The sequence below is a fragment of the Salvelinus sp. IW2-2015 genome, linkage group LG8 (assembly GCF_002910315.2).
Source record: "Salvelinus sp. IW2-2015 linkage group LG8, ASM291031v2, whole genome shotgun sequence".
Classification (NCBI taxonomy): Eukaryota; Metazoa; Chordata; class Actinopteri; order Salmoniformes; family Salmonidae; genus Salvelinus; species Salvelinus sp. IW2-2015.
In genome coordinates this window covers 11,063,942-11,076,721 of record NC_036848.1, presented here as the reverse complement: position 1 = coordinate 11,076,721, position 12,780 = coordinate 11,063,942, and the positions used below count along the sequence as shown (strand labels likewise).

The window sequence follows — 12,780 nt, the reverse complement described above, 5'->3', positions numbered from 1 at the left end:
AATTACGACGGGACACTGTGCCACAGCATCCAGTACAGATCCGGAGACAAACGGTACATGTTAGTTGGACCCAGAATGAGTATAGGTTCTACTATTGTCCCGGGCAGCAATGGGAATACTCTAGTGGTACCTGACCACAGGAGGAGAGCTTCTGGAGAGGTAAGACATGTATGTCTCTGTAATTGTATAGAAATCGCATAGATTATTGTCCCATTTTTTTTGTAAGTTCATATATTTAATTGAACTACGGGGTCTTGTTTGAGTGGGTCTAATATGTTTTTTTCGGAGTATGGCTTTGGCGTTTTAACAAACCTCCACCTYTCACAGGGTCTGTCCTTGAAATCAGAGGATCAGGAGTCACCACCACATTTGAAAGTGGTCGCTGTCCACGACAATTGCTCTGAAACACTTTTCAGTTTAAAGTGTTATTTGACATGTCACATATTTATGTTTCGGTTTGAGTTGCTGCGCATGAAACCCATTCTCCTAATGCGCAGGGTGTCGCTGCTTTTCAGTGTTAGAAACRTGCATTTTGTTTGAATCCCTCCCTCCCTTTGTCGTGTTGCCTCATTAAAAATCATCCGGGTCGAGTGAAATGGGCACTTGCTTTCTGGAATTGAGAATACTATCCGCATGGATACTTGCTTGAATCTTTTTCGTTGATGAACTTGGCACCTTGATTTTTCTGGATGAAGCGGACTGTAATGGTTCCAAAATAACAGGGCTTGTCAAAATGATAGACGGACAGAGAAGAGAGGCGCCTCACTGGGCGATGCTGTCGTTTGTATTTTTGTTGTGCTTTCCCCGTGGAGCTTATTGTCAAATACGCTATTCTATCGCGGAGGAGTCGAAAGAAGGTTCTTATGTGGGAGATGTAGCAAAGGATTTGGGGTTCAGTGTGGATATACTGGCGGCGCGAAGGTTTCGGATTGTATCTGGCTCTAAGGAAGGTCTTTTGCAGATAAACCAAGATAATGGCGTGTTGTATGTGAACAGAAACATCGACAGGGAGGAGCTGTGTGAGAAAATCAGTGTGTGTTTAATCAACCTAAAAACGGTCGCCGAAAATCCAATGGAAATACATTATGTTGAGGTTGAAATTACGGATATAAATGACCATTCTCCCATTTTTCCAGAAAAGGAGAAACGCTTAGAGATTGCAGAGAATGCTGTGCTCCAAGGAACGCGTTTTCCTCTTGACGCTGCGCGTGACCCTGATGTTGGAGCAAATAGTCTCCGTAAGTACACTCTCAGTCAAAACGATAACTTTGACTTAGATGTTAAAACTCGCGGTGAGGATAAAATTCCTTTTCTGATTTTGAAAAAGACGCTAGACAGAGAGCAGAAACCTGAAATTCGACTGATTTTGACTGCGTTTGATGGAGGTGAGACAGCTAGATCTGGCACAGTCAATGTAACAATACATGTGATTGATGTCAATGACAACGCACCAGTCTTTGACAGACAGGTGTATACGGTAACTTTATATGAAAATCCTCCCGTAGGTGCCTCAGTTCTAAGATTACATGCCACGGATATAGATGATGGCGCCAACGGACAGGTTATATACACTTTTGATAACAGTCTTAAAAACAAAGCGTTCGATTTATTCGAGATAGATGATGTTACAGGTGAGATCACTGTAAAAGGATTAATAGACTTTGAAGAGCAGAGTGTTTATGAAATTGACATGCAGGCCTCTGACAAAGGTCCAGTTACATTGACTGGTCACTGTAGTGTTGTTATTAACGTGAAAGATGTAAATGACAACGCACCTGAGATGGACGTGACGTCCCTATCAAGCCAAGTCCCAGAGGATGCACGACCCGGTACAGCGGTAGCTCTTATCAGCGTGTTTGATATGGACTCTGGTGAAAACGGCTTAGTTATATGTACAATCTCAGACAACATCCCTTTCGAATTAAAACCGTCCTTTCAGAAAAATATGTATTCGTTGATTACTAAAAGCAGATTGGACAAAGAGTCAGAGCCTGTGTACACAGTGACTATAACTGCTACAGATAAAGGAGTCCCATCACTGTCTTCCCACAAAACCATCACAGTCCATATTTCAGACGTTAATGATAACAGTCCTGTGTTTTCTCGGAGTCAGTATACTTTTTATGTACCGGAAAACAATGCTCCACACGCGTCTGTGTTTTCCATTAGTGCCTCAGATAGAGACCAAGATGACAACGCTCGTGTGTCTTATAACATTTGGAAAAGTGATGGCGACGCTCCTACTATATCCTACCTAAATATTAATTCGGATGATGGTAGCATTTACGCGCTAAAAAGCTTTGACTTTGAAACACTTAAAACGTTCCAATTCCAAGTTGTAGCTACAGACTCTGGAACTCCGTCACTAAGCAGCAACGTCACAGTGAATGTGTTCATTCTGGATCAGAACGACAACGCTCCAGTGATCTTGTATCCAGTCAGCGCTAACGGTTCCACTGAAGGTGTGGAGGAGATTCCGCATGTGAACGCAGCATTTGGTGACTAAAGTGAGCGCCTATGAGCTGATATAGGATATAACGGCTGGTTATTATTTTCACTGCAGGAAGTTACTGACCACAGTCTCTTTGCTTTGGACCGCTATACAGGACAGATAAGGACACTTCGGTCATTCACAGAGACCGACGAGGCTGAGCATAAACTGGTCTACTGGTAAAAGACAATGGGACGTTTCACTCTCAGCAACAGCTACTGTGATTATCAACGTTGTGGAGCCAAAGAGGCTTTTGCAGCTTCTGATGTTAAAAGCGCAGTAAAAGACGAGGAGGAGAACAGCGTACATTTTATTTGATCATACGTTGGGGTCAGTTTCAGCACTTTTTATCATCAGTATCTTCGTGTTGATTATAATGCAGTGCTCCAATACCCAGACGATTCCTCCAAGTATTTACAAGATGTGAATTACGACGGGACACTGTGCCAGCAATCCAGTACAGATCCGGAGCAAACGGTACGGTGTTAGTTGGACCCAGAATGAGTATAGGTTCTACTATAGTCCCGGGCAGCAATGGGAATACTCTAGTGGTACCTGACCACAGGAGGAGAGCTTCTGGAGAGGTAAGGAGATTAATACGTTTTTATACAAGTCACGTACATCGTACATGGTCCTCATAAACCATGTAGACTGAACTGTACAGTGCATTGAGTGTCTCAATACAATCATACTATCTTGGGCATTTTTTTACTTGCTTTGCTGTTTAGGTTTGTGTTCTGGTGTTTTTGTTTTAGTACTGTAATGCACGACAGTCTGGAGGGAATCGTCTTGCATTTCTGTTTTGTAATTCATCAAGTGTCCTTTTTATACCATATTTCTGCTTTAGAATAGTATGTGTGGGACATGCTAAATCAATCTAAAAGGAATTCAAAGTTGTTTCCTCATAGAGCTGTGTTTTTTGGACGCAGCGTTGCGCTCTCGTGGTGTGTCGCTGTCCATTAGCGTGGTTCTGAAACGCTCGGATGTCTCGCAGCTCCGCAGGAGAACATATACCGTGCAGATAAAGTAACATGCTTCATTTTATATTTTTGTAAATCTGTATCAGTTGCTGGGTAGATAATATTAGCCTACATTTGCCTACACACATTGTATATTTATGATTGTCTGTCTCTGTATGTTTGTGCCAAACATGCTTCTGGTGCTGGAGTAGCCAATGTCCTTTACACAACCATGCAATCAATGTGTGGTAGCATCGCATGGTGTCAGTGCTTTACTAGAATAACGCTCTTGAAAGCAACGCTCACGTCACACTTTTGCATCCACCCCTTAGTTGGTTTATCATTCAGTAGCTAGCTGACAAGAGTCGTAAGCAACAAGAAGATATTTCATACACACTTGAACGGAACTAAAATGCTTTTTTTGAATAATGAGCTATGATCCTATTTGGGAATGCAATGGGTAAGGTTTCCTTAATAATATAGGCATTGTGTCGCGTGCTGTGGATTCTTTTTGGACTAAATATATAAAAAAATGGAACAAAGAGGACATGGAGCACGGTGGGAGCAAAGACGGAGGCTTTGGGCAATGGTTGCTTTGGTTGTCTTTTGGAGCGGAGCTTCAGCACAGTTAAGATACTCCGTCTCTGAAGAGCTTAAGGAAGGAACTGTCGTGGGGAATATAGCTAAGGATTTGGGAATAGATCTGAGTACCTTGAAGGAGAGGGGATTTCGAATCGTGTCTGGCTCGACGGAGCCCCTTTTCCAGGTAAACCAGAATGACGGCATCTTGTATTTGCACCGAAAAATAGACCGAGAGGAGGTGTGTGAACGGAGCAGCGTGTGTTTGATCAACATGAAAACCGTTCTAGAGAACCCGCTGGAGATCCATTATGGGCTCCGTCGTTAACGTCTAACACCTCCATCGAGACATAAGGATCTCCAGCGGGTTCTCTAGAGGTTTTCATGTTGATCAAACACACGCTGCCTCCGTTCACAACACCTCCTCTCGGTTCTATTTTTCGGGTGCAAATACAAGATGCCGTCATTCTGGTTTACCTGGAAAAGGGGCTCCGTCGAGCCAGACACGATTCGAAATCCCTCTCCTTCAAAGGTACTCAGATCTATTCCCAAATCCTTAGCTATATTCCCACGACACGTTTCCTTCCTTAAGCTCTTCAGAGACGGAGTATCTTAACTTGTGCTGAAGCTCCGCTCCAAAAGACAACCAAAGCAAACCATTGCCCAAAGCCTCCGTCTTTGCTCCCACCGTGCTCCATGCTCTTTGTTCCATTTTTGTAATATATTAGTCCAAAAGAATCCAACAGCAACCGACACAATGCCTATATTATTAAGGAAACCTTACCATTGCATTCCCAAATAGGATCATAGCTCATTATTCAAAAAAAGCATTTTAGTCCGTTCAAGTGTGTATGAAATATCTTCTTGTTGCTTACGACTCTTGTCAGCTAGCTACTGAATGATAAACCAACTAAGGGGTGGATGCAAAAGTGTGACGTGAGCGTTGCTTTCAAGCGTTATTCTAGTAAAGCACTGACACCATGCGATGCTAACCACACATTGATTGCATGGTTGTGTAAAGGACATTGGCTACTCCAGCACCAGAAGCATGTTTGGCACAAACATACAGAGACAGACAATCATAAATATACAATGGTGTGTAGGCAAATGTAGGCTAATATTATCTACCAGCAACTGATACAGATTTACAAAAATATAAAATGAAGCATGTTACTTTATCTGCACGGTTAATGTTCTCCTGCGGGCTGCGAGAACCTCGAGCGTTTCAGAACCACGCTAATGGACAGGCGACAACAGACACGAAGAGCGCAACGCTGGCCGTCCAAAAACACAAGCTCTATGAGGAAACAACTTTGAATTCCTTTTAGATTGATTTAGCATGTCCCACACATACTATTCTAAAGCAGAAATATGGTATAAAAAGGACACTTGATGAATTACAAAACAGAAATGCCAAGACGATTCCCTCCAGAACTGTCGTGCATTACAGTACTAAAACAAAAACACCAGAACACAAACCTAAAAGCCAAAGCAAGTAAAAAAAAATGCCCAAGTAGTAATGAATTGTATTGAGACACTCAATGCACTTGTACAGTTCAGTCTACATGGTTTATGAGGACCATGTACGATGTTACGTGACTTGGTATAAAAACGTATTAATCTCCTTACCCTCTCAGAACTCTCCTCCTGTGGTCAGGTACCACTAGAGTATTCCCATTGCTGCCCGGGACTATAGTAGAACCTATACTCATTCTGGGTCCAACTAACACTGTACCGTTTGTCTCCGGATCTGTACTGGATGCTGTGGCACAGTGTCCGTCGTAATTCACATCTTGTAAATACTGGAGGAATCGTCTGGGGTATTGGAGCACTGCATTATAATCAACACGAGATACTGATGATAAAAAGTGCTGAAACTGACCCCAACGTGATGATCAAATAAAATGTACCGCTGTTCTCCCTCTGTCTTTTACTTGCGCTTTTAACATCAGAAAGCTGCAAAAGCCTCTTTGGGCTCCACAACGTTGATAATCACAGTAGCTGTTCGTGAGAGTGAAAGTCCATTGTTCTTTTACCAGTATGGACCAGTTTATGCTCAGCCTCGTCGGTCTCTGTGAATGACCGAAGTGTCCTTTCTGTCCTGTATAGCGGTCCAAGCAAAGAGACTGTGGTCAGTAACTTCTGCAGTGAAAATAATAACCAGCGTTATATCCTATATCAGCGTTCATACGGCTCTCACTTTAGTCACCAAATGGCCTGCGTTCACATTGCGGGGAATCTCCTCCACACCTTCAGTGACCGTTAGCGCTGACTGGATACAAGATACTGGAGCGTTGTCGTTCTGATCCAGAATGAACACATTCACTGTGACGTTGCTGCTTAGTGACGGAGTTCCAGAGTCTGTAGCTACAACTTGGAATTGGAACGTTTTAAGTGTTTTCAAAGTCAAAGCTTTTTAGCGCGTAAATGCTACCATCATCCGAATTAATATTTAGGTAGGATAATAGGTAGGAGCGTCGCCATCACTTTTCCCAAATGTTTAAAACACACGAGGTTGTCCATCTTGGTCTCTATCTGAGGCACTAATGAACAACACAGACGCGTGGAGCATTGTTTCCCGGTACATAAAAAGTATACTGACTCCGAAAAAACACAAGGACTGTTATCATTAACGTCTGAAATATGGACTGTGATGGTTTTTGTGGGAAGACAGTGATGGGACTCCTTTATCTGTAGCAGTTATAGTCACTGTGTACACAGGCTCTGACTCTTTGTCCAATCTGCTTTTAGTAATCAACGAATACATATTTTTCTGAAAGGACGGTTTAATTCGAAAGGATGTTGTCTGAGATTGTACTATAACTAAGACCGTTTTCATCACACAGAGTCCATATCAAACACGCTGATAAGAGCTACCACGTGTACCGGTCGTGCATCCTCTGGGACTTGGCTTGATAGGACGTCACGTCCATTCTCAGGTGCGTTGTCATTTACATCTCTTTCACGTAATAACAACACTACATAGTGACCAGTCAATGTAACTGGACTTTTTCCAGAGGCCTGCATGTCAATTTCATAAAACACTCTGCTTCTCAAAGTCTATAATCTTTTACAGTGATCTCACCTGTAACATCATCTATCTCGAATAAATCGAACGCTTTGTTTTTAAGACTGTTATCAAAAGTGTAATATAACCTGTCCGTTGGCGCCATCATTCTATATCCGTGCTTAATCTTAGAACTGAGGCACCTACGGGAGGATTTTCATATAAAGTTACCGTATACACCTGTCTGTCAAAGACTGGTGCGTTGTCATTGACATCAATCACATGTATTGTTACATTGACTGTGCAGATCTAGCTGTCCACTACTCCATCAAACGCAGTCAAAATCAGTCGAATTTCAGGTTTCTGCTCTCTGTCTAGCGTCTTTTTCAAAATCAGAAAAGGAATTTTATCCTCACCGCGAGTTTTAAAACATCTAAGTCAAAGTTATCGTTTTGACTGAGAGTGTACTTACGGAGACTATTTGCTCCAACATCAGGGTCACGCCGCAGCGTCAAGAGGAAAACGCGTTCCTTGAGCACAGCATCTCTTGCAATCTCTAAGCGTTTCTCCTTTTCTGGAAAAATGGGAGAATGGTCATTTATATCCGTAATTTCAACAACCTCAACATAATGTATTTCCATTGGATTTTCGGCGACCGTTTTTAGGTTATTAACACACACTGATTTTCTCACACAGCTCCTCCCTGTCGATGTTTCTGTTCACATACAACACGCCATTATCTTGGTTTATCTGCAAAAGACCTTCCTTAGCGCCAGATACAATCCGAAACCTTCGCCCGCCAGTATATCCACACTGAACCCCAAATCTTTGCTACATCTCCCAATAAGAACTTCTTTCGACTCCTCCGCGGATAGAATAGCGTATTTGACAATAAGCTCCACGGGGAAAGCACAACAAAAATACAAACGACAGCATCCGCCCAGTGAGGCGCCTCTCTTCTCTGTCCGTCTATCATTTTGACAAGCCCTGTTATGTTTGGAACCATTACAGTCCGCTTCATCCAGAAAAATCAAGGTGCCAAGTTCATCAACGAAAAAGATTCAAGCAAGTATCCATGCGGATAGTATTTCATTTTCCAGAAAAGCAAGTGCCCATTTCACTCGACCTTGATGATTTTATATGAGGCAACAGACAAAGGGAGGGAGGGATTCAAACAAAATGCACGTTTTCTAACACTGAAAAGCAGCGACACCCTGCGCATTAGGAGATGGGTTCATGCGCAGCACTCAAACCGAAACAAATATGTGACATGTCAAATAAACCACTTTAAACTGAAAAGTGTTCAGAGCACATTGTCGTGGACAGCGACCACTTTCAAATGTGGTGGTTGACTCCTGATCCTCTGATTTCAAGGACAGACCCTGTGAAAGGTGGAGGTTTGTTAAAACGCCAAAGCCATACTCCGAAAAAACATATTAGACCCACTCAAACAGACCCCGTAGTTCAATTAAATATATGAATTACAAAAAAAATGGGACAATAATCTATGCGATTCTTATACAATTACAGAGACATACATGTCTTACCTCTCCAGAAGCTCTCCTCCTGTGGTCAGGTACCACTAGAGTATTCCCATTGCTGGCCGGGACAATAGTAGAACCTATACTCATTCTGGGTCCAACTAACATGTACCGTTTTGTCTCCGGCCTGTACTGGATGCTGTGGCACAGTGTCCCGTCGTAATTCAACATACTGTAAATACTTGAGGGAATCGTCTGGGGTATTGGAGCACTGCATTAAAAATCAACACGAAGATACTGATGATAAAAAGTGCTGAAACTGACCCCAAAAAGTGATGAATAAATAAAATGTAACGCTGTTTCTCCTCGTCTTTTACTGCGCTTTTTAAATTCAGAAGCTGCAAAACGCTCTTTTGGGCTCCACAACGTTGATAATCACAGTAAGCTGTTGCTGAGAGTGAAACGTTTCCCATTGTCTTTTACCAGTATGACCAGTTTATGCTCAGCCTCGTCTGTCTCTGGTGAATGACGAAGTGTCTTTCTGTCCTGTAATAGCGTCCAAACAAGAGACTGTGGTCAGTAACTTTGCCCTGCAGTGAAAATAAACCCAGCCGTTATATCCTATATCAGCGTCATAGGCTCTCACTCTTTAGTCACCAAATGGCCTGCGTTCACATTGCGGGGAATCTCCTCCACAACCTTCAGTGGGAACGTAGTGCTGACTGGATACAAGATCACTGGAGCGTTGTCGTTCTGATCCAGAATGAACACGTTTATTGTGACGTTGCTGCTTAGTGACGGAGTTCAGAGTCTGTAGCTACAATTGGAATTTGAATGTTTTTAAAAGTTTCAAAGTCAAAGCTTTTTAGAGCAGAAATATGTCCATTGTCAGAATTGATATTCAGGAAAGATGTCATATCATTTTGTGTCCTTCGCCTCTAACAAATATGATAATGATTGGCTGCATTTTCATTAAAGTCTTTATCAGAGGCGCTTACAGAGAATATGGACGCACCGGGGACGTTATTTTCCACTAAGTCAGCACCAATAGGGTTTTGAGAGAATTCTGGCTGTTATCGTTCACATCTGATATCTGGAAACGCTCAGAGTTTTGAATGTGGACAGGGGAGGCTGACCACAGTCAGTGGCTGTTATTGTGATGTCATAATTGGACACAAACTCTTCTGTCTAATCGTTTGTTTGGTCACTAAAGAGTACATATTATCCTGAAATGAAGGTTTTAACTCAAAGGGTACATCTCCTAACAGACTACACAACACTTTTTCCATTAATACCGGAGTCTTTATCAGTAAAGCTTATGAGAGAAATAACAGTTCTGGTTTGGAATCTTCAAGACGCATACTGGAAAGGGTGTTACCTCTATCTCGGATTGTTATCCATCACATCAAGTATTTTATTGATAACCTCGCATTCGACAGTCCATGGACGGTTGACCTCTGTTCTGAATGCTTGCACACTTAGTTTGTACACCTCAGTGTCATCAAAGTCTACCTGGGCTTAAACTGTAATTTCACCTGTAAACGCTATCAATTCAACACGTCATAAACTTTGCCTTTAAGGTTCTGGCCAAGAGAGTATTCACAACCACGGTTTAACCCTTCATCTAGATCTGTAGCATTTACTTTTACAACGATAGTACCAATAGGGCGTTTTCTTGTAAAGTTACAGAATATGTGTCTTGACTAAAACAGGCTTGTTATCATTTACGTCAAGAACAGTAACGTTTTATATTTAGAGATCTGATTTTGGCGGATTCCCTCTCCATCGATAGCAGTTAAAACCAATGAGTGGTTGATTCTGTTCTCTCCTATCTAGAAATTTTCTTGTAATATTAAAATGGTATTTTGTCCTCATCGCTATCTTTTATCTCAATGTCGAAAAAATGATTCTGACTTTAATTTTGTAAAAACGTACAGAGTTACACCTATGTCCGGATCACGAGCAGTCGGAATTTGTAAGCGAGTTCCCCCGGGGGACCTGTTCTGCCTTTTCAAACCTGCTGCTCCTTTTCTGTGACATAGGTGAATGGTCTATTGACATCTTTGATTTCTAACTGAACATAATGTATTTCCTAGAGGATTCTCACTACAATCTTCAGGTTCATCAAACACACGCCAGTGCCATCACAGAGCTCCTCTCTGTCGATATCTCTATGAACATACAAGACGCCATTTTGTCTGATCAACCTGGAAAAAGAGGTCCTTCGATCCAGAAACGATACGAAACCGTCTTCTCCACCAAACTACTGACGTCAAGACCCAAATCCTTAGCAACATTTCCAACAACGGCTCCCTTTCCACCTCCTCTGGAATAGAGTACCTTTTCTGAGCCGAACCTGCTCTCCGAAGCACAGCAGGCAAAGAGAAACGCAGAGCAACCCCCACCAGTACTCATCTGCGCCTTGTCCTCCTTCTCCCATCGTTAAACAATCAAACCCAGTTGTCAATGAGAAATTACAATCCTAATGATCAGATGGAAAAGTCGTAATGATCCATACCGAATCCAATGGTTCAGCAAACGGGAAAAAATAAAATAGTCTTTTGTCTGAAATAGCACGCCTTGATTTGATGTCCCCAAGACTCTCTCTGTATCTGTGGGAAACTAAAGCACAGAATAGGGCAGGCCTAAGTATAACAGTAACCAGAAAGTATCTTGTGTTTAATACTGACACACGGCGGACCGATTACCGTTTACCAATGAGTTCCCCATATGGCCTCGAGAAACGATAGTTACCTTTCTGTATTAGGATCAGCAAATTACCCACCATTATAATTAAAGTTTACAGGGCGTTCGGGTTGGACGGAGGAAGGGGTAGTGGGAAGTAAATGAAACGGACTGGGAGACTAAATGAATGTGGAAGGTCCCTAAAACAGATGTAAAGACCAGGCATGTCATACACGATTGCAAAGAAAACAATGGATTTGTAAATCAAGCACAACAGGGTGGACCAGTAATTGCATGAACCGAGTTCAGTTCCCCTCCATTACGCACAGAAAAAGCAGTTTTTGGTAAGACAGGGGAATTACACTCAACGAGTCATGTTGGACCCTAGTTTTTGTGATATCATCAACGTTTTTCATGTCAGCATATCTCCCTCATGCCATATAAACATAAACCTATTTAAAAGAACTTATCACACATTCTGCGCCATCAGGTAGATAGCAAGCGCTAAAATCTTCAGTCCATACATTTTTATTACGGGCAAGCTAAATACAATTCAAATCCCAGTAATAACCTTTCACATAAGTTTAATGCTCAAAGCAGTTCTTACCCTCCTTCCTTCCAGAAGCTCTCCTCTCCTGTGGTCAGGTTAACCACTAGCGTATCCCCATTGCTGCCGGGACTAATGTAAGAACCTATACTCATCTTCTGGGTCCAACTAACATGTAACCGTTGTCCCTTCCGATCTGTACTGGATGCCGTGGCACAGTGTCCCGTCGTTAATTCACATCTTGTAAATACTTGAGGAAAATCGTCTGGGGTATTGGGGAGCACTGCACTTATAATCAAACGCAAGATACTGATGCTTAAAGGTGCTGAAACTGACCCCAAAGTTGATGAATCAAATTAAAATGGAACGCTGTTATCTCCTCCTCGGCTTTTACTGCGCTTTTTAAACATCAGAAGCTGCAAAGCCTCTTTTGGGTCCACAACGGTTGACATAATCACAGTAGCTGTTGCTTGAGAGTGAACGTTCCCAATGTCCTTTTACCAGTATGACCAGTTTTTATGCCTCAGCCCTCGTCGGTCTCTGTGATGACGAAGTGTCCTTATTCTGTCTGTATCAAGCCGGGTCCCAGGCCAAAAGGACTGTGGGTCAGTAACTTCTTCCCTGCAGTGAAAAAGATAACCAGCCGTTTAAATCCTATATCAAGCGGGTCATAGTCTCACTTTAGTCACCAAATGGCCTGCGTTCACAATTGCGGGGGGAATCTCCTCCACCACCTTCGTGGAACCCTGTTCAGCGCTGACTGGATAACAGAGATCACTGGAGCGAGGGTTGCGTTTCTTGGACTGAGGAAATTTCTCCAGAAAATGGGAACAGGCTAGTTTAATTTTTATTTTTGTGAAGGTAGGGGGGGCCGCGGGGCGGTTGCTTTTGCTGTTTGCCTATTGTTTGGGCTGCTTAGTGATACCGGAGGTTTTCCCACCTCCACTCCAGAAGGTCTGTAGCCAACTTGGAAATTTGGAAATGTTTTAAAAAGTTTCAAAGTCAAAGCTTCTTTTTAAAAGCGGAAAATG

At 42.5% G+C, this 12,780-nt stretch overlaps 2 pseudogenes; both read left to right on the top strand.

The window, feature by feature from the left end:
• LOC111967145 (protocadherin alpha-3-like) overlaps positions 1-521 on the top strand; it is an 8,251-nt pseudogene extending 7,730 nt beyond the window's left edge.
• A 103-nt stretch (positions 522-624) lies between these two features.
• Positions 625-3,132, top strand: LOC111967144 (protocadherin alpha-7-like; annotated as a pseudogene).
• Positions 3,133-12,780: the final 9,648 nt, after the last annotated feature.